This window comes from Lactuca virosa, chromosome 1 (assembly GCF_052849685.1).
Source record: "Lactuca virosa cultivar CGN04683 chromosome 1, Lactuca_virosa_CGN04683_v6, whole genome shotgun sequence".
In the NCBI taxonomy this organism is placed as follows: domain Eukaryota; kingdom Viridiplantae; phylum Streptophyta; class Magnoliopsida; order Asterales; family Asteraceae; genus Lactuca; species Lactuca virosa.
In genome coordinates this window covers 262,729,538-262,742,306 of record NC_136426.1, presented here as the reverse complement: position 1 = coordinate 262,742,306, position 12,769 = coordinate 262,729,538, and the positions used below count along the sequence as shown (strand labels likewise).

The following is a 12,769-nucleotide window of genomic DNA, read 5'->3' as shown; positions in this document are numbered from 1 at the left end:
GGTCCCACGCCTCGCGTACGAAAACAAAGGAGGTTCTGCGTCTTTTAAGACATACAAGCAATAAGCATGGATAGTATTTTGGGTGCGATCATACCAGCACTAATGCACCGGATCCCATCAGAACTCCGCAGTTAAGTGTGCTTGGGCGAGAGTAGTACTAGGATGGGTGACCCCCTGGGAAGTCCTCGTGTTGCACCCCCCTTTTTTGTTGTCCGTTTGCGTTTTTTTAGATTTTACGTGCGGTTTTTTTTTGTTTTTTTATTCTTGCTATTTCTATGCTCGGGTGGCCTCCGTTTCATGGTTCATTGGTCTTCGTATTTTTGGAACGGAGCCGATCGGTCACGTGGGTCCCACGCCTCGCGTACGAAAACAAAGGAGGTTCTGTGTCTTTTAAGACATACAAGCAATAAGCATGGACAGTATTTCGGGTGCGATCATACCAGCACTAATGCACCGGATCCCATCAGAACTCCGCAGTTAAGCGTGCTTGGGCGAGAGTAGTACTAGGATGGGTGACCCCATGGGAAGTCCTCGTGTTGCAACCCCCTTTTTCGTTGTCCGTTTGCGTTTTTTTAAATTTTACGTGCGGTTTTTTTTTGTTTTTTTTCTTTCTTGCTATTTCTATGCTCGGGTGGCCTCTGCTTCATGGTTGATGGTCTTCGTATTTTTGGAACGGAGCTGATCGGTCACGTGGGTCCCACGCCTCGCGTACGAAAACAAAGGAGGTTCTGCGTCTTTTAAGACATACAAGCAATAAGCATGGATAGTATTTTGGGTGCGATCATACCAGCACTAATGCACCGGATCCCATCAGAACTCCGCAGTTAAGTGTGCTTGGGCGAGAGTAGTACTAGGATGGGTGACCCCCTGGGAAGTCCTCGTGTTGCACCCCCCTTTTTCGTTGTCCGTTTGCGTTTTTTTAGATTTTACGTGCGGTTTTTTTTTGTTTTTTTTCTTTCTTGCTATTTCTATGCTCGGGTGGCCTCCGTTTCATGGTTCATGGTCTTCGTATTTTTGGAACGGAGCCGATCGGTCACGTGGGTCCCACGCCTCGCGTACGAAAACAAAGGAGGTTCTGTGTCTTTTAAGACATACAAGCAATAAGCATGGACAGTATTTCGGGTGCGATCATACCAGCACTAATGCACCGGATCCCATCAGAACTCCGCAGTTAAGCGTGCTTGGGCGAGAGTAGTACTAGGATGGGTGACCCCATGGGAAGTCCTCGTGTTGCAACCCCCTTTTTCGTTGTCCGTTTGCGTTTTTTTAAATTTTACGTGCGGTTTTTTTTTGTTTTTTTTTCTTTCTTGCTATTTCTATGCTCGGGTGGCCTCCGCTTCATGGTTGATGGTCTTCGTATTTTTGGAACGGAGCTGATCGGTCACGTGGGTCCCACGCCTCGCGTACGAAAACAAAGGAGGTTCTGCGTCTTTTAAGACATACAAGCAATAAGCATGGATAGTATTTTGGGTGCGATCATACCAGCACTAATGCACCGGATCCCATCAGAACTCCGCAGTTAAGTGTGCTTGGGCGAGAGTAGTACTAGGATGGGTGACCCCGTGGGAAGTCCTCGTCTTGCACCCCCTTTTTCGTTGTCCGTTTGCGTTTTTTTAGATTTTACGTGCGGTTTTTTTTTTGTTTTTTTTCTTTCTTGCTATTTCTATGCTCGGGTGGCCTCCGTTTCATGGTTCATGATCTTCGTATTTGTGGAACGGAGCCGATCGGTCACGAGGGTCCCACGCCTCGCGTACGAAAACAAAGGAGGTTCTGCGTCTTTTAAGACATACAAGCAATAAGCATGGATAGTATTTCGGGTGCGATCATACCAGCACTAATGCACCGGATCCTATCAGAACTCCGCAGTTAAGCGTGCTTGGGCGAGAGTAGTACTAGGATGGGTGACCCCCTGGGAAGTCCTCGTGTTGCACCCCCCTTTTTCGTTGTCCGTTTGCGTTTTTTTAGATTTTACGTGCGGTTTTTTTTTGTTTTTTTTTCTTTCTTGCTATTTCTATGCTCGGGTGGCCTCCGCTTCATGGTTGATGGTTTTCGTATTTTTGGAACGGAGCCGATCGGTCACGTGGGTTCCACGCCTCGCGTACGAAAACAAAGGAGGTTCTGCGTCTTTTAAGACATACAAGCAATAAGCATGGATAGTATTTCGGGTGCGATCATACAGCACTAATGCACCGGATCCCATCAGAACTCCGCAGTTAAGCGTGCTTGGGCGAGAGTAGTACTAGGATGGGTGACCCCCTGGGAAGTCCTCGTGTTGCACCCCCCTTTTTCGTTGTCCGTTTGCGTTTTTCTAGATTTTACGTGCGGTTTTTTTTTTGTTTTTTTTTCTTTCTTGCTATTTCTATGCTCGGGTGGCCTCCGTTTCATTGTTCATGGTCTTCGTATTTTTGGAACGGAGCCGATCGGTCACGTGGGTCCCACGCCTCGCGTACGAAAACAAAGGAGGTTCTGCGTCTTTTAAGACATACAAGCAATAAGCATGGATAGTATTTCGGGTGCGATCATACCAGCACTAATGCACCGGATCCCATCAGAACTTCGCAGTTAAGCGTGCTTGGGCGAGAGTAGTACTAGGATGGGTGACCCCCTGGGAAGTCCTCGTGTTGCACCCCCCTTTTTCGTTGTCCGTTTGCGTTTTTTTAGATTTTACGTGCGGTTTTTTTTTGTTTTTTTTTTCTTTCTTGCTATTTCTATGCTCGGGTGGCCTCCGCTTCATGGTTGATGGTTTTCGGATTTTTGGAACGGAGCCGATCGGTCACGTGGGTTCCACGCCTCGCGTACGAAAACAAAGGAGGTTCTGCGTCTTTTAAGACATAAAAGCAATAAGCATGGATAGTATTTCGGGTGCGATCATACCAGCACTAATGCACCGGATCCCATCAGAACTCCGCAGTTAAGCGTGCTTGGGCGAGAGTAGTACTAGGATGGGTGACCCCCTGGGAAGTCCTCGTGTTGCACCCCCCCTTTTTCGTTGTCCGTTTGCGTTTTTTTAGATTTTACGTGCGGTTTTTTTTTGTTTTTTTATTCTTGCTATTTCTATGCTCGGGTGGCCTCCGTTTCATGGTTCATTGGTCTTCGTATTTTTGGAACGGAGCCGATCGGTCACGTGGGTCCCACGCCTCGCGTACGAAAACAAAGGAGGTTCTGTGTCTTTTAAGACATACAAGCAATAAGCATGGACAGTATTTCGGGTGCGATCATACCAGCACTAATGCACCGGATCCCATCAGAACTCCGCAGTTAAGCGTGCTTGGGCGAGAGTAGTACTAGGATGGGTGACCCCATGGGAAGTCCTCGTGTTGCAACCCCCTTTTTCGTTGTCCGTTTGCGTTTTTTTAAATTTTACGTGCGGTTTTTTTTTGTTTTTTTTTCTTTCTTGCTATTTCTATGCTCGGGTGGCCTCTGCTTCATGGTTGATGGTCTTCGTATTTTTGGAACGGAGCTGATCGGTCACGTGGGTCCCACGCCTCGCGTACGAAAACAAAGGAGGTTCTGCGTCTTTTAAGACATACAAGCAATAAGCATGGATAGTATTTTGGGTGCGATCATACCAGCACTAATGCACCGGATCCCATCAGAACTCCGCAGTTAAGTGTGCTTGGGCGAGAGTAGTACTAGGATGGGTGACCCCCTGGGAAGTCCTCGTGTTGCACCCCCCTTTTTCGTTGTCCGTTTGCGTTTTTTTAGATTTTACGTGCGGTTTTTTTTTGTTTTTTTTCTTTCTTGCTATTTCTATGCTCGGGTGGCCTCCGTTTCATGGTTCATGGTCTTCGTATTTTTGGAACGGAGCCGATCGGTCACGTGGGTCCCACGCCTCGCGTACGAAAACAAAGGAGGTTCTGTGTCTTTTAAGACATACAAGCAATAAGCATGGACAGTATTTCGGGTGCGATCATACCAGCACTAATGCACCGGATCCCATCAGAACTCCGCAGTTAAGCGTGCTTGGGCGAGAGTAGTACTAGGATGGGTGACCCCATGGGAAGTCCTCGTGTTGCAACCCCCTTTTTCGTTGTCCGTTTGCGTTTTTTTAAATTTTACGTGCGGTTTTTTTTTGTTTTTTTTTCTTTCTTGCTATTTCTATGCTCGGGTGGCCTCCGCTTCATGGTTGATGGTCTTCGTATTTTTGGAACGGAGCTGATCGGTCACGTGGGTCCCACGCCTCGCGTACGAAAACAAAGGAGGTTCTGCGTCTTTTAAGACATACAAGCAATAAGCATGGATAGTATTTTGGGTGCGATCATACCAGCACTAATGCACCGGATCCCATCAGAACTCCGCAGTTAAGTGTGCTTGGGCGAGAGTAGTACTAGGATGGGTGACCCCGTGGGAAGTCCTCGTCTTGCACCCCCCTTTTTCGTTGTCCGTTTGCGTTTTTTTAGATTTTACGTGCGGTTTTTTTTTTGTTTTTTTTCTTTCTTGCTATTTCTATGCTCGGGTGGCCTCCGTTTCATGGTTCATGATCTTCGTATTTGTGGAACGGAGCCGATCGGTCACGAGGGTCCCACGCCTCGCGTACGAAAACAAAGGAGGTTCTGCGTCTTTTAAGACATACAAGCAATAAGCATGGATAGTATTTCGGGTGCGATCATACCAGCACTAATGCACCGGATCCTATCAGAACTCCGCAGTTAAGCGTGCTTGGGCGAGAGTAGTACTAGGATGGGTGACCCCCTGGGAAGTCCTCGTGTTGCACCCCCCTTTTTCGTTGTCCGTTTGCGTTTTTTTAGATTTTACGTGCGGTTTTTTTTTGTTTTTTTTTCTTTCTTGCTATTTCTATGCTCGGGTGGCCTCCGCTTCATGGTTGATGGTTTTCGTATTTTTGGAACGGAGCCGATCGGTCACGTGGGTTCCACGCCTCGCGTACGAAAACAAAGGAGGTTCTGCGTCTTTTAAGACATACAAGCAATAAGCATGGATAGTATTTCGGGTGCGATCATACCAGCACTAATGCACCGGATCCCATCAGAACTCCGCAGTTAAGCGTGCTTGGGCGAGAGTAGTACTAGGATGGGTGACCCCCTGGGAAGTCCTCGTGTTGCACCCCCTTTTTCGTTGTCCGTTTGCGTTTTTCTAGATTTTACGTGCGGTTTTTTTTTTGTTTTTTTTTCTTTCTTGCTATTTCTATGCTCGGGTGGCCTCCGTTTCATGGTTCATGGTCTTCGTATTTTTGGAACGGAGCCGATCGGTCACGTGGGTCCCACGCCTCGCGTACGAAAACAAAGGAGGTTCTGCGTCTTTTAAGACATACAAGCAATAAGCATGGATAGTATTTCGGGTGCGATCATACCAGCACTAATGCACCGGATCCCATCAGAACTTCGCAGTTAAGCGTGCTTGGGCGAGAGTAGTACTAGGATGGGTGACCCCCTGGGAAGTCCTCGTGTTGCACCCCCCTTTTTCGTTGTCCGTTTGCGTTTTTTTAGATTTTACGTGCGGTTTTTTTTTTGTTTTTTTTTTCTTTCTTGCTATTTCTATGCTCGGGTGGCCTCCGCTTCATGGTTGATGGTTTTCGGATTTTTGGAACGGAGCCGATCGGTCACGTGGGTTCCACGCCTCGCGTACGAAAACAAAGGAGGTTCTGCGTCTTTTAAGACATAAAAGCAATAAGCATGGATAGTATTTCGGGTGCGATCATACCAGCACTAATGCACCGGATCCCATCAGAACTCCGCAGTTAAGCGTGCTTGGGCGAGAGTAGTACTAGGATGGGTGACCCCCTGGGAAGTCCTCGTGTTGCACCCCCCCTTTTTCGTTGTCCGTTTGCGTTTTTTTAGATTTTACGTGCGGTTTTTTTTTGTTTTTTTATTCTTGCTATTTCTATGCTCGGGTGGCCTCCGTTTCATGGTTCATTGGTCTTCGTATTTTTGGAACGGAGCCGATCGGTCACGTGGGTCCCACGCCTCGCGTACGAAAACAAAGGAGGTTCTGTGTCTTTTAAGACATACAAGCAATAAGCATGGACAGTATTTCGGGTGCGATCATACCAGCACTAATGCACCGGATCCCATCAGAACTCCGCAGTTAAGCGTGCTTGGGCGAGAGTAGTACTAGGATGGGTGACCCCATGGGAAGTCCTCGTGTTGCAACCCCCTTTTTCGTTGTCCGTTTGCGTTTTTTTAAATTTTACGTGCGGTTTTTTTTTGTTTTTTTTTTCTTTCTTGCTATTTCTATGCTCGGGTGGCCTCTGCTTCATGGTTGATGGTCTTCGTATTTTTGGAACGGAGCTGATCGGTCACGTGGGTCCCACGCCTCGCGTACGAAAACAAAGGAGGTTCTGCGTCTTTTAAGACATACAAGCAATAAGCATGGATAGTATTTTGGGTGCGATCATACCAGCACTAATGCACCGGATCCCATCAGAACTCCGCAGTTAAGTGTGCTTGGGCGAGAGTAGTACTAGGATGGGTGACCCCCTGGGAAGTCCTCGTGTTGCACCCCCCTTTTTCGTTGTCCGTTTGCGTTTTTTTAGATTTTACGTGCGGTTTTTTTTTTGTTTTTTTTCTTTCTTGCTATTTCTATGCTCGGGTGGCCTCCGTTTCATGGTTCATGGTCTTCGTATTTTTGGAACGGAGCCGATCGGTCACGTGGGTCCCACGCCTCGCGTACGAAAACAAAGGAGGTTCTGTGTCTTTTAAGACATACAAGCAATAAGCATGGACAGTATTTCGGGTGCGATCATACCAGCACTAATGCACCGGATCCCATCAGAACTCCGCAGTTAAGCGTGCTTGGGCGAGAGTAGTACTAGGATGGGTGACCCCATGGGAAGTCCTCGCGTTGCAATCCCCTTTTTCGTTGTCCGTTTGCGTTTTTTTAAATTTTACGTGCGGTTTTTTTTTGTTTTTTTTTCTTTCTTGCTATTTTTATGCTCGGGTGGCCTCCGCTTCATGGTTGATGGTCTTCGTATTTTTGGAACGGAGCTGATCGGTCACGTGGGTCCCACGCCTCGCGTACGAAAACAAATGAGGTTCTGCGTCTTTTAAGACATACAAGCAATAAGCATGGATAGTATTTTGGGTGCGATCATACCAGCACTAATGCACCGGATCCCATCAGAACTCCGCAGTTAAGTGTGCTTGGGCGAGAGTAGTACTAGGATGGGTGACCCCGTGGGAAGTCCTCGTCTTGCACCCCCCTTTTTCGTTGTCCGTTTGCGTTTTTTTAGATTTTACGTGCAGTTTTTTTTTGTTTTTTTTCTTTCTTGCTATTTCTATGCTCGGGTGGCCTCCGTTTCATGGTTCATGGTCTTCGTATTTGTGGAACGGAGCCGATCGGTCACGTGGGTCCCACGCCTCGTGTACGAAAACAAAGGAGGTTCTGCGTCTTTTAAGACATACAAGCAATAAGCATGGATAGTATTTCGGGTGCGATCATACCAGCACTAATGCACCGGATCCCATCAGAACTCCGCAGTTAAGCGTGCTTGGGCGAGAGTAGTACTAGGATGGGTGACCCCCTGGGAAGTCCTCGTGTTGCACCCCCCTTTTTCGTTGTCCGTTTGCGTTTTTCTAGATTTTACGTGTGGTTTTTTTTTGTTTTTTTCTTTCTTGCTATTTCTATGCTCGGGTGGCCTCCGTTTCTTGGTTCATGGTCTTCGTATTTTTGGAACGGAGCCGATCGGTCACGTGGGTCCCACGCCTCGCGTACGAAAACAAAGGAGGTTCTGCGTCTTTTAAGACATACAAGCAATAAGCATGGATAGTATTTCGGGTGCGATCATACCAGCACTAATGCACCGGATCCCATCAGAACTCTGCAGTTAAGCGTGCTTGGGCGAGAGTAGTACTAGGATGGGTGACCCCCTGGGAAGTCCTCGTGTTGCAACCCCCTTTTTCGTTGTCCGTTTGCGTTTTTTTAAATTTTACGTGCGGTTTTTTTTTGTTTTTTTTTCTTTCTTGCTATTTCTATGCTCGGGTGGCCTCTGCTTCATGGTTGATGGTCTTCGTATTTTTGGAACGGAGCTGATCGGTCACGTGGGTCCCACGCCTTGCGTACGAAAACAAAGGAGGTTCTGCGTCTTTTAAGACATACAAGCAATAAGCATGGATAGTATTTTGGGTGCGATCATACCAGCACTAATGCACCGGATCCCATCAGAACTCCGCAGTTAAGCGTGCTTGGGCGAGAGTAGTACTAGGATGGGTGACCCCATGGGAAGTCCTCGTGTTGCAACCCCCTTTTTCGTTGTCCGTTTGCGTTTTTTTAAATTTTACGTGCGGTTTTTTTTTGTTTTTTTTTCTTTCTTGCTATTTCTATGCTCGGGTGGCCTCTGCTTCATGGTTGATGGTCTTCGTATTTTTGGAACGGAGCTGATCGGTCACGTGGGTCCCACGCCTCGCGTACGAAAACAAAGGAGGTTCTGCGTCTTTTAAGACATACAAGCAATAAGCATGGATAGTATTTTGGGTGCGATCATACCAGCACTAATGCACCGGATCCCATCAGAACTCCGCAGTTAAGTGTGCTTGGGCGAGAGTAGTACTAGGATGGGTGACCCCCTGGGAAGTCCTCGTGTTGCACCCCCCTTTTTCGTTGTCCGTTTGCGTTTTTTTAGATTTTACGTGCGGTTTTTTTTTGTTTTTTTATTCTTGCTATTTCTATGCTCGGGTGGCCTCCGTTTCATGGTTCATTGGTCTTCGTATTTTTGGAACGGAGCCGATCGGTCACGTGGGTCCCACGCCTCGCGTACGAAAACAAAGGAGGTTCTGTGTCTTTTAAGACATACAAGCAATAAGCATGGACAGTATTTCGGGTGCGATCATACCAGCACTAATGCACCGGATCCCATCAGAACTCCGCAGTTAAGCGTGCTTGGGCGAGAGTAGTACTAGGATGGGTGACCCCATGGGAAGTCCTCGTGTTGCAACCCCCTTTTTCGTTGTCCGTTTGCGTTTTTTTAAATTTTACGTGCGGTTTTTTTTTGTTTTTTTTTCTTTCTTGCTATTTCTATGCTCGGGTGGCCTCTGCTTCATGGTTGATGGTCTTCGTATTTTTGGAACGGAGCTGATCGGTCACGTGGGTCCCACGCCTCGCGTACGAAAACAAAGGAGGTTCTGCGTCTTTTAAGACATACAAGCAATAAGCATGGATAGTATTTTGGGTGCGATCATACCAGCACTAATGCACCGGATCCCATCAGAACTCCGCAGTTAAGTGTGCTTGGGCGAGAGTAGTACTAGGATGGGTGACCCCCTGGGAAGTCCTCGTGTTGCACCCCCCTTTTTCGTTGTCCGTTTGCGTTTTTTTAGATTTTACGTGCGGTTTTTTTTTTGTTTTTTTTCTTTCTTGCTATTTCTATGCTCGGGTGGCCTCCGTTTCATGGTTCATGGTCTTCGTATTTTTGGAACGGAGCCGATCGGTCACGTGGGTCCCACGCCTCGCATACGAAAACAAAGGAGGTTCTGTGTCTTTTAAGACATACAAGCAATAAGCATGGACAGTATTTCGGGTGCGATCATACCAGCACTAATGCACCGGATCCCATCAGAACTCCGCAGTTAAGCGTGCTTGGGCGAGAGTAGTACTAGGATGGGTGACCCCATGGGAAGTCCTCGTGTTGCAACCCCCTTTTTCGTTGTCCGTTTGCGTTTTTTTAAATTTTACGTGCGGTTTTTTTTTGTTTTTTTTTCTTTCTTGCTATTTCTATGCTCGGGTGGCCTCCGCTTCATGGTTGATGGTCTTCGTATTTTTGGAACGGAGCTGATCGGTCACGTGGGTCCCACGCCTCGCGTACGAAAACAAAGGAGGTTCTGCGTCTTTTAAGACATACAAGCAATAAGCATGGATAGTATTTTGGGTGCGATCATACCAGCACTAATGCACCGGATCCCATCAGAACTCCGCAGTTAAGTGTGCTTGGGCGAGAGTAGTACTAGGATGGGTGACCCCGTGGGAAGTCCTCGTCTTGCACCCCCCTTTTTCGTTGTCCGTTTGCGTTTTTTTAGATTTTACGTGCGGTTTTTTTTTTGTTTTTTTTCTTTCTTGCTATTTCTATGCTCGGGTGGCCTCCGTTTCATGGTTCATGATCTTCGTATTTGTGGAACGGAGCCGATCGGTCACGAGGGTCCCACGCCTCGCGTACGAAAACAAAGGAGGTTCTGCGTCTTTTAAGACATACAAGCAATAAGCATGGATAGTATTTCGGGTGCGATCATACCAGCACTAATGCACCGGATCCTATCAGAACTCCGCAGTTAAGCGTGCTTGGGCGAGAGTAGTACTAGGATGGGTGACCCCCTGGGAAGTCCTCGTGTTGCACCCCCCTTTTTCGTTGTCCGTTTGCGTTTTTTTAGATTTTACGTGCGGTTTTTTTTTGTTTTTTTTTCTTTCTTGCTATTTCTATGCTCGGGTGGCCTCCGCTTCATGGTTGATGGTTTTCGTATTTTTGGAACGGAGCCGATCGGTCACGTGGGTTCCACGCCTCGCGTACGAAAACAAAGGAGGTTCTGCGTCTTTTAAGACATACAAGCAATAAGCATGGATAGTATTTCGGGTGCGATCATACCAGCACTAATGCACCGGATCCCATCAGAACTCCGCAGTTAAGCGTGCTTGGGCGAGAGTAGTACTAGGATGGGTGACCCCCTGGGAAGTCCTCGTGTTGCACCCCCCTTTTTCGTTGTCCGTTTGCGTTTTTCTAGATTTTACGTGCGGTTTTTTTTTTGTTTTTTTTTCTTTCTTGCTATTTCTATGCTCGGGTGGCCTCCGTTTCATGGTTCATGGTCTTCGTATTTTTGGAACGGAGCCGATCGGTCACGTGGGTCCCACGCCTCGCGTACGAAAACAAAGGAGGTTCTGCGTCTTTTAAGACATACAAGCAATAAGCATGGATAGTATTTCGGGTGCGATCATACCAGCACTAATGCACCGGATCCCATCAGAACTTCGCAGTTAAGCGTGCTTGGGCGAGAGTAGTACTAGGATGGGTGACCCCCTGGGAAGTCCTCGTGTTGCACCCCCCTTTTTCGTTGTCCGTTTGCGTTTTTTTAGATTTTACGTGCGGTTTTTTTTTGTTTTTTTTTTCTTTCTTGCTATTTCTATGCTCGGGTGGCCTCCGCTTCATGGTTGATGGTTTTCGGATTTTTGGAACGGAGTCGATCGGTCACGTGGGTTCCACGCCTCGCGTACGAAAACAAAGGAGGTTCTGCGTCTTTTAAGACATAAAAGCAATAAGCATGGATAGTATTTCGGGTGCGATCATACCAGCACTAATGCACCGGATCCCATCAGAACTCCGCAGTTAAGCGTGCTTGGGCGAGAGTAGTACTAGGATGGGTGACCCCCTGGGAAGTCCTCGTGTTGCACCCCCCCTTTTTCGTTGTCCGTTTGCGTTTTTTTAGATTTTACGTGCGGTTTTTTTTTGTTTTTTTATTCTTGCTATTTCTATGCTCGGGTGGCCTCCGTTTCATGGTTCATTGGTCTTCGTATTTTTGGAACGGAGCCGATCGGTCACGTGGGTCCCACGCCTCGCGTACGAAAACAAAGGAGGTTCTGTGTCTTTTAAGACATACAAGCAATAAGCATGGACAGTATTTCGGGTGCGATCATACCAGCACTAATGCACCGGATCCCATCAGAACTCCGCAGTTAAGCGTGCTTGGGCGAGAGTAGTACTAGGATGGGTGACCCCATGGGAAGTCCTCGTGTTCAACCCCCTTTTTCGTTGTCCGTTTGCGTTTTTTTAAATTTTACGTGCGGTTTTTTTTTGTTTTTTTTTCTTTCTTGCTATTTCTATGCTCGGGTGGCCTCTGCTTCATGGTTGATGGTCTTCGTATTTTTGGAACGGAGCTGATCGGTCACGTGGGTCCCACGCCTCGCGTACGAAAACAAAGGAGGTTCTGCGTCTTTTAAGACATACAAGCAATAAGCATGGATAGTATTTTGGGTGCGATCATACCAGCACTAATGCACCGGATCCCATCAGAACTCCGCAGTTAAGTGTGCTTGGACGAGAGTAGTACTAGGATGGGTGACCCCCTGGGAAGTCCTCGTGTTGCACCCCCCTTTTTCGTTGTCCGTTTGCGTTTTTTTAGATTTTACGTGCGGTTTTTTTTGTTTGTTTTTTTTCTTTCTTGCTATTTCTATGCTCGGGTGGCCTCCGTTTCATGGTTCATGGTCTTCGTATTTTTGGAACGGAGCCGATCGGTCACGTGGGTCCCACGCCTCGCGTACGAAAACAAAGGAGGTTCTGTGTCTTTTAAGACATACAAGCAATAAGCATGGACAGTATTTCGGGTGCGATCATACCAGCACTAATGCACCGGATCCCATCAGAACTCCGCAGTTAAGCGTGCTTGGGCGAGAGTAGTACTAGGATGGGTGACCCCATGGGAAGTCCTCGCGTTGCAATCCCCTTTTTCGTTGTCCGTTTGCGTTTTTTTAAATTTTACGTGCGGTTTTTTTTTGTTTTTTTTTCTTTCTTGCTATTTTTATGCTCGGGTGGCCTCCGCTTCATGGTTGATGGTCTTCGTATTTTTGGAACGGAGCTGATCGGTCACGTGGGTCCCACGCCTCGCGTACGAAAACAAATGAGGTTCTGCGTCTTTTAAGACATACAAGCAAAAAGCATGGATAGTATTTTGGGTGCGATCATACCAGCACTAATGCACCGGATCCCATCAGAACTCCGCAGTTAAGTGTGCTTGGGCGAGAGTAGTACTAGGATGGGTGACCCCGTGGGAAGTCCTCGTCTTGCACCCCCCTTTTTCGTTGTCCGTTTGCGTTTTTTTAGATTTTACGTGCAGTTTTT

General features: G+C 47.3%; 37 non-coding genes across 37 annotated transcripts; all 37 read left to right on the top strand.

Moving 5' to 3' along the window:
* The first annotated feature begins 80 nt into the window (after positions 1 to 80).
* LOC145154043 (5S ribosomal RNA) lies at positions 81 to 199 on the top strand. The gene has a single exon (XR_013734528.1). It is a non-coding gene; the product is annotated as a 5S ribosomal RNA (ribosomal RNA).
* Positions 200 to 426: 227 nt separating this feature from the next.
* Positions 427 to 545, top strand: LOC145134622 (5S ribosomal RNA). Its single transcript, XR_013719243.1, has one exon. It is a non-coding gene; the product is annotated as a 5S ribosomal RNA (ribosomal RNA).
* Positions 546 to 773: 228 nt separating this feature from the next.
* Positions 774 to 892, top strand: LOC145154042 (5S ribosomal RNA). Its single transcript, XR_013734527.1, has one exon. It is a non-coding gene; the product is annotated as a 5S ribosomal RNA (ribosomal RNA).
* A 228-nt stretch (positions 893 to 1,120) lies between these two features.
* On the top strand, positions 1,121 to 1,239 carry LOC145134616 (5S ribosomal RNA). Its single transcript, XR_013719242.1, has one exon. It is a non-coding gene; the product is annotated as a 5S ribosomal RNA (ribosomal RNA).
* Positions 1,240 to 1,468: 229 nt separating this feature from the next.
* Positions 1,469 to 1,587, top strand: LOC145144771 (5S ribosomal RNA). Its single transcript, XR_013725774.1, has one exon. It is a non-coding gene; the product is annotated as a 5S ribosomal RNA (ribosomal RNA).
* Positions 1,588 to 1,815: 228 nt separating this feature from the next.
* Positions 1,816 to 1,934, top strand: LOC145138043 (5S ribosomal RNA). The gene has a single exon (XR_013721306.1). It is a non-coding gene; the product is annotated as a 5S ribosomal RNA (ribosomal RNA).
* A 229-nt stretch (positions 1,935 to 2,163) lies between these two features.
* Positions 2,164 to 2,281, top strand: LOC145147960 (5S ribosomal RNA). Its single transcript, XR_013728859.1, has one exon. It is a non-coding gene; the product is annotated as a 5S ribosomal RNA (ribosomal RNA).
* Positions 2,282 to 2,511: 230 nt separating this feature from the next.
* Positions 2,512 to 2,630, top strand: LOC145156015 (5S ribosomal RNA). The gene has a single exon (XR_013736441.1). It is a non-coding gene; the product is annotated as a 5S ribosomal RNA (ribosomal RNA).
* A 230-nt stretch (positions 2,631 to 2,860) lies between these two features.
* Positions 2,861 to 2,979, top strand: LOC145145126 (5S ribosomal RNA). The gene has a single exon (XR_013726115.1). It is a non-coding gene; the product is annotated as a 5S ribosomal RNA (ribosomal RNA).
* A 228-nt stretch (positions 2,980 to 3,207) lies between these two features.
* Positions 3,208 to 3,326, top strand: LOC145134612 (5S ribosomal RNA). Its single transcript, XR_013719236.1, has one exon. It is a non-coding gene; the product is annotated as a 5S ribosomal RNA (ribosomal RNA).
* Positions 3,327 to 3,555: 229 nt separating this feature from the next.
* LOC145154041 (5S ribosomal RNA) lies at positions 3,556 to 3,674 on the top strand. Its single transcript, XR_013734526.1, has one exon. It is a non-coding gene; the product is annotated as a 5S ribosomal RNA (ribosomal RNA).
* A 228-nt stretch (positions 3,675 to 3,902) lies between these two features.
* On the top strand, positions 3,903 to 4,021 carry LOC145134605 (5S ribosomal RNA). Its single transcript, XR_013719228.1, has one exon. It is a non-coding gene; the product is annotated as a 5S ribosomal RNA (ribosomal RNA).
* A 229-nt stretch (positions 4,022 to 4,250) lies between these two features.
* Positions 4,251 to 4,369, top strand: LOC145144770 (5S ribosomal RNA). Its single transcript, XR_013725773.1, has one exon. It is a non-coding gene; the product is annotated as a 5S ribosomal RNA (ribosomal RNA).
* Positions 4,370 to 4,598: 229 nt separating this feature from the next.
* Positions 4,599 to 4,717, top strand: LOC145138037 (5S ribosomal RNA). The gene has a single exon (XR_013721304.1). It is a non-coding gene; the product is annotated as a 5S ribosomal RNA (ribosomal RNA).
* Positions 4,718 to 4,946: 229 nt separating this feature from the next.
* LOC145145114 (5S ribosomal RNA) lies at positions 4,947 to 5,065 on the top strand. Its single transcript, XR_013726104.1, has one exon. It is a non-coding gene; the product is annotated as a 5S ribosomal RNA (ribosomal RNA).
* A 229-nt stretch (positions 5,066 to 5,294) lies between these two features.
* Positions 5,295 to 5,413, top strand: LOC145156013 (5S ribosomal RNA). Its single transcript, XR_013736439.1, has one exon. It is a non-coding gene; the product is annotated as a 5S ribosomal RNA (ribosomal RNA).
* A 231-nt stretch (positions 5,414 to 5,644) lies between these two features.
* LOC145145103 (5S ribosomal RNA) lies at positions 5,645 to 5,763 on the top strand. Its single transcript, XR_013726093.1, has one exon. It is a non-coding gene; the product is annotated as a 5S ribosomal RNA (ribosomal RNA).
* Positions 5,764 to 5,991: 228 nt separating this feature from the next.
* Positions 5,992 to 6,110, top strand: LOC145134602 (5S ribosomal RNA). The gene has a single exon (XR_013719225.1). It is a non-coding gene; the product is annotated as a 5S ribosomal RNA (ribosomal RNA).
* A 230-nt stretch (positions 6,111 to 6,340) lies between these two features.
* On the top strand, positions 6,341 to 6,459 carry LOC145154040 (5S ribosomal RNA). The gene has a single exon (XR_013734525.1). It is a non-coding gene; the product is annotated as a 5S ribosomal RNA (ribosomal RNA).
* Positions 6,460 to 6,688: 229 nt separating this feature from the next.
* On the top strand, positions 6,689 to 6,807 carry LOC145145373 (5S ribosomal RNA). The gene has a single exon (XR_013726349.1). It is a non-coding gene; the product is annotated as a 5S ribosomal RNA (ribosomal RNA).
* Positions 6,808 to 7,036: 229 nt separating this feature from the next.
* Positions 7,037 to 7,155, top strand: LOC145144769 (5S ribosomal RNA). Its single transcript, XR_013725772.1, has one exon. It is a non-coding gene; the product is annotated as a 5S ribosomal RNA (ribosomal RNA).
* A 228-nt stretch (positions 7,156 to 7,383) lies between these two features.
* Positions 7,384 to 7,502, top strand: LOC145145091 (5S ribosomal RNA). The gene has a single exon (XR_013726081.1). It is a non-coding gene; the product is annotated as a 5S ribosomal RNA (ribosomal RNA).
* Positions 7,503 to 7,729: 227 nt separating this feature from the next.
* On the top strand, positions 7,730 to 7,848 carry LOC145144538 (5S ribosomal RNA). The gene has a single exon (XR_013725552.1). It is a non-coding gene; the product is annotated as a 5S ribosomal RNA (ribosomal RNA).
* A 229-nt stretch (positions 7,849 to 8,077) lies between these two features.
* Positions 8,078 to 8,196, top strand: LOC145134591 (5S ribosomal RNA). Its single transcript, XR_013719222.1, has one exon. It is a non-coding gene; the product is annotated as a 5S ribosomal RNA (ribosomal RNA).
* Positions 8,197 to 8,425: 229 nt separating this feature from the next.
* Positions 8,426 to 8,544, top strand: LOC145154039 (5S ribosomal RNA). Its single transcript, XR_013734524.1, has one exon. It is a non-coding gene; the product is annotated as a 5S ribosomal RNA (ribosomal RNA).
* Positions 8,545 to 8,771: 227 nt separating this feature from the next.
* LOC145134584 (5S ribosomal RNA) lies at positions 8,772 to 8,890 on the top strand. The gene has a single exon (XR_013719221.1). It is a non-coding gene; the product is annotated as a 5S ribosomal RNA (ribosomal RNA).
* Positions 8,891 to 9,119: 229 nt separating this feature from the next.
* LOC145154038 (5S ribosomal RNA) lies at positions 9,120 to 9,238 on the top strand. Its single transcript, XR_013734523.1, has one exon. It is a non-coding gene; the product is annotated as a 5S ribosomal RNA (ribosomal RNA).
* A 229-nt stretch (positions 9,239 to 9,467) lies between these two features.
* LOC145134579 (5S ribosomal RNA) lies at positions 9,468 to 9,586 on the top strand. The gene has a single exon (XR_013719220.1). It is a non-coding gene; the product is annotated as a 5S ribosomal RNA (ribosomal RNA).
* A 229-nt stretch (positions 9,587 to 9,815) lies between these two features.
* LOC145144768 (5S ribosomal RNA) lies at positions 9,816 to 9,934 on the top strand. Its single transcript, XR_013725771.1, has one exon. It is a non-coding gene; the product is annotated as a 5S ribosomal RNA (ribosomal RNA).
* A 229-nt stretch (positions 9,935 to 10,163) lies between these two features.
* LOC145138030 (5S ribosomal RNA) lies at positions 10,164 to 10,282 on the top strand. Its single transcript, XR_013721303.1, has one exon. It is a non-coding gene; the product is annotated as a 5S ribosomal RNA (ribosomal RNA).
* A 229-nt stretch (positions 10,283 to 10,511) lies between these two features.
* On the top strand, positions 10,512 to 10,630 carry LOC145145078 (5S ribosomal RNA). The gene has a single exon (XR_013726069.1). It is a non-coding gene; the product is annotated as a 5S ribosomal RNA (ribosomal RNA).
* A 230-nt stretch (positions 10,631 to 10,860) lies between these two features.
* On the top strand, positions 10,861 to 10,979 carry LOC145156011 (5S ribosomal RNA). Its single transcript, XR_013736438.1, has one exon. It is a non-coding gene; the product is annotated as a 5S ribosomal RNA (ribosomal RNA).
* A 230-nt stretch (positions 10,980 to 11,209) lies between these two features.
* On the top strand, positions 11,210 to 11,328 carry LOC145145066 (5S ribosomal RNA). The gene has a single exon (XR_013726058.1). It is a non-coding gene; the product is annotated as a 5S ribosomal RNA (ribosomal RNA).
* A 228-nt stretch (positions 11,329 to 11,556) lies between these two features.
* Positions 11,557 to 11,675, top strand: LOC145149317 (5S ribosomal RNA). The gene has a single exon (XR_013730166.1). It is a non-coding gene; the product is annotated as a 5S ribosomal RNA (ribosomal RNA).
* A 228-nt stretch (positions 11,676 to 11,903) lies between these two features.
* LOC145136890 (5S ribosomal RNA) lies at positions 11,904 to 12,022 on the top strand. The gene has a single exon (XR_013720761.1). It is a non-coding gene; the product is annotated as a 5S ribosomal RNA (ribosomal RNA).
* Positions 12,023 to 12,253: 231 nt separating this feature from the next.
* On the top strand, positions 12,254 to 12,372 carry LOC145145371 (5S ribosomal RNA). The gene has a single exon (XR_013726347.1). It is a non-coding gene; the product is annotated as a 5S ribosomal RNA (ribosomal RNA).
* Positions 12,373 to 12,601: 229 nt separating this feature from the next.
* Positions 12,602 to 12,720, top strand: LOC145144767 (5S ribosomal RNA). Its single transcript, XR_013725770.1, has one exon. It is a non-coding gene; the product is annotated as a 5S ribosomal RNA (ribosomal RNA).
* Positions 12,721 to 12,769: the final 49 nt, after the last annotated feature.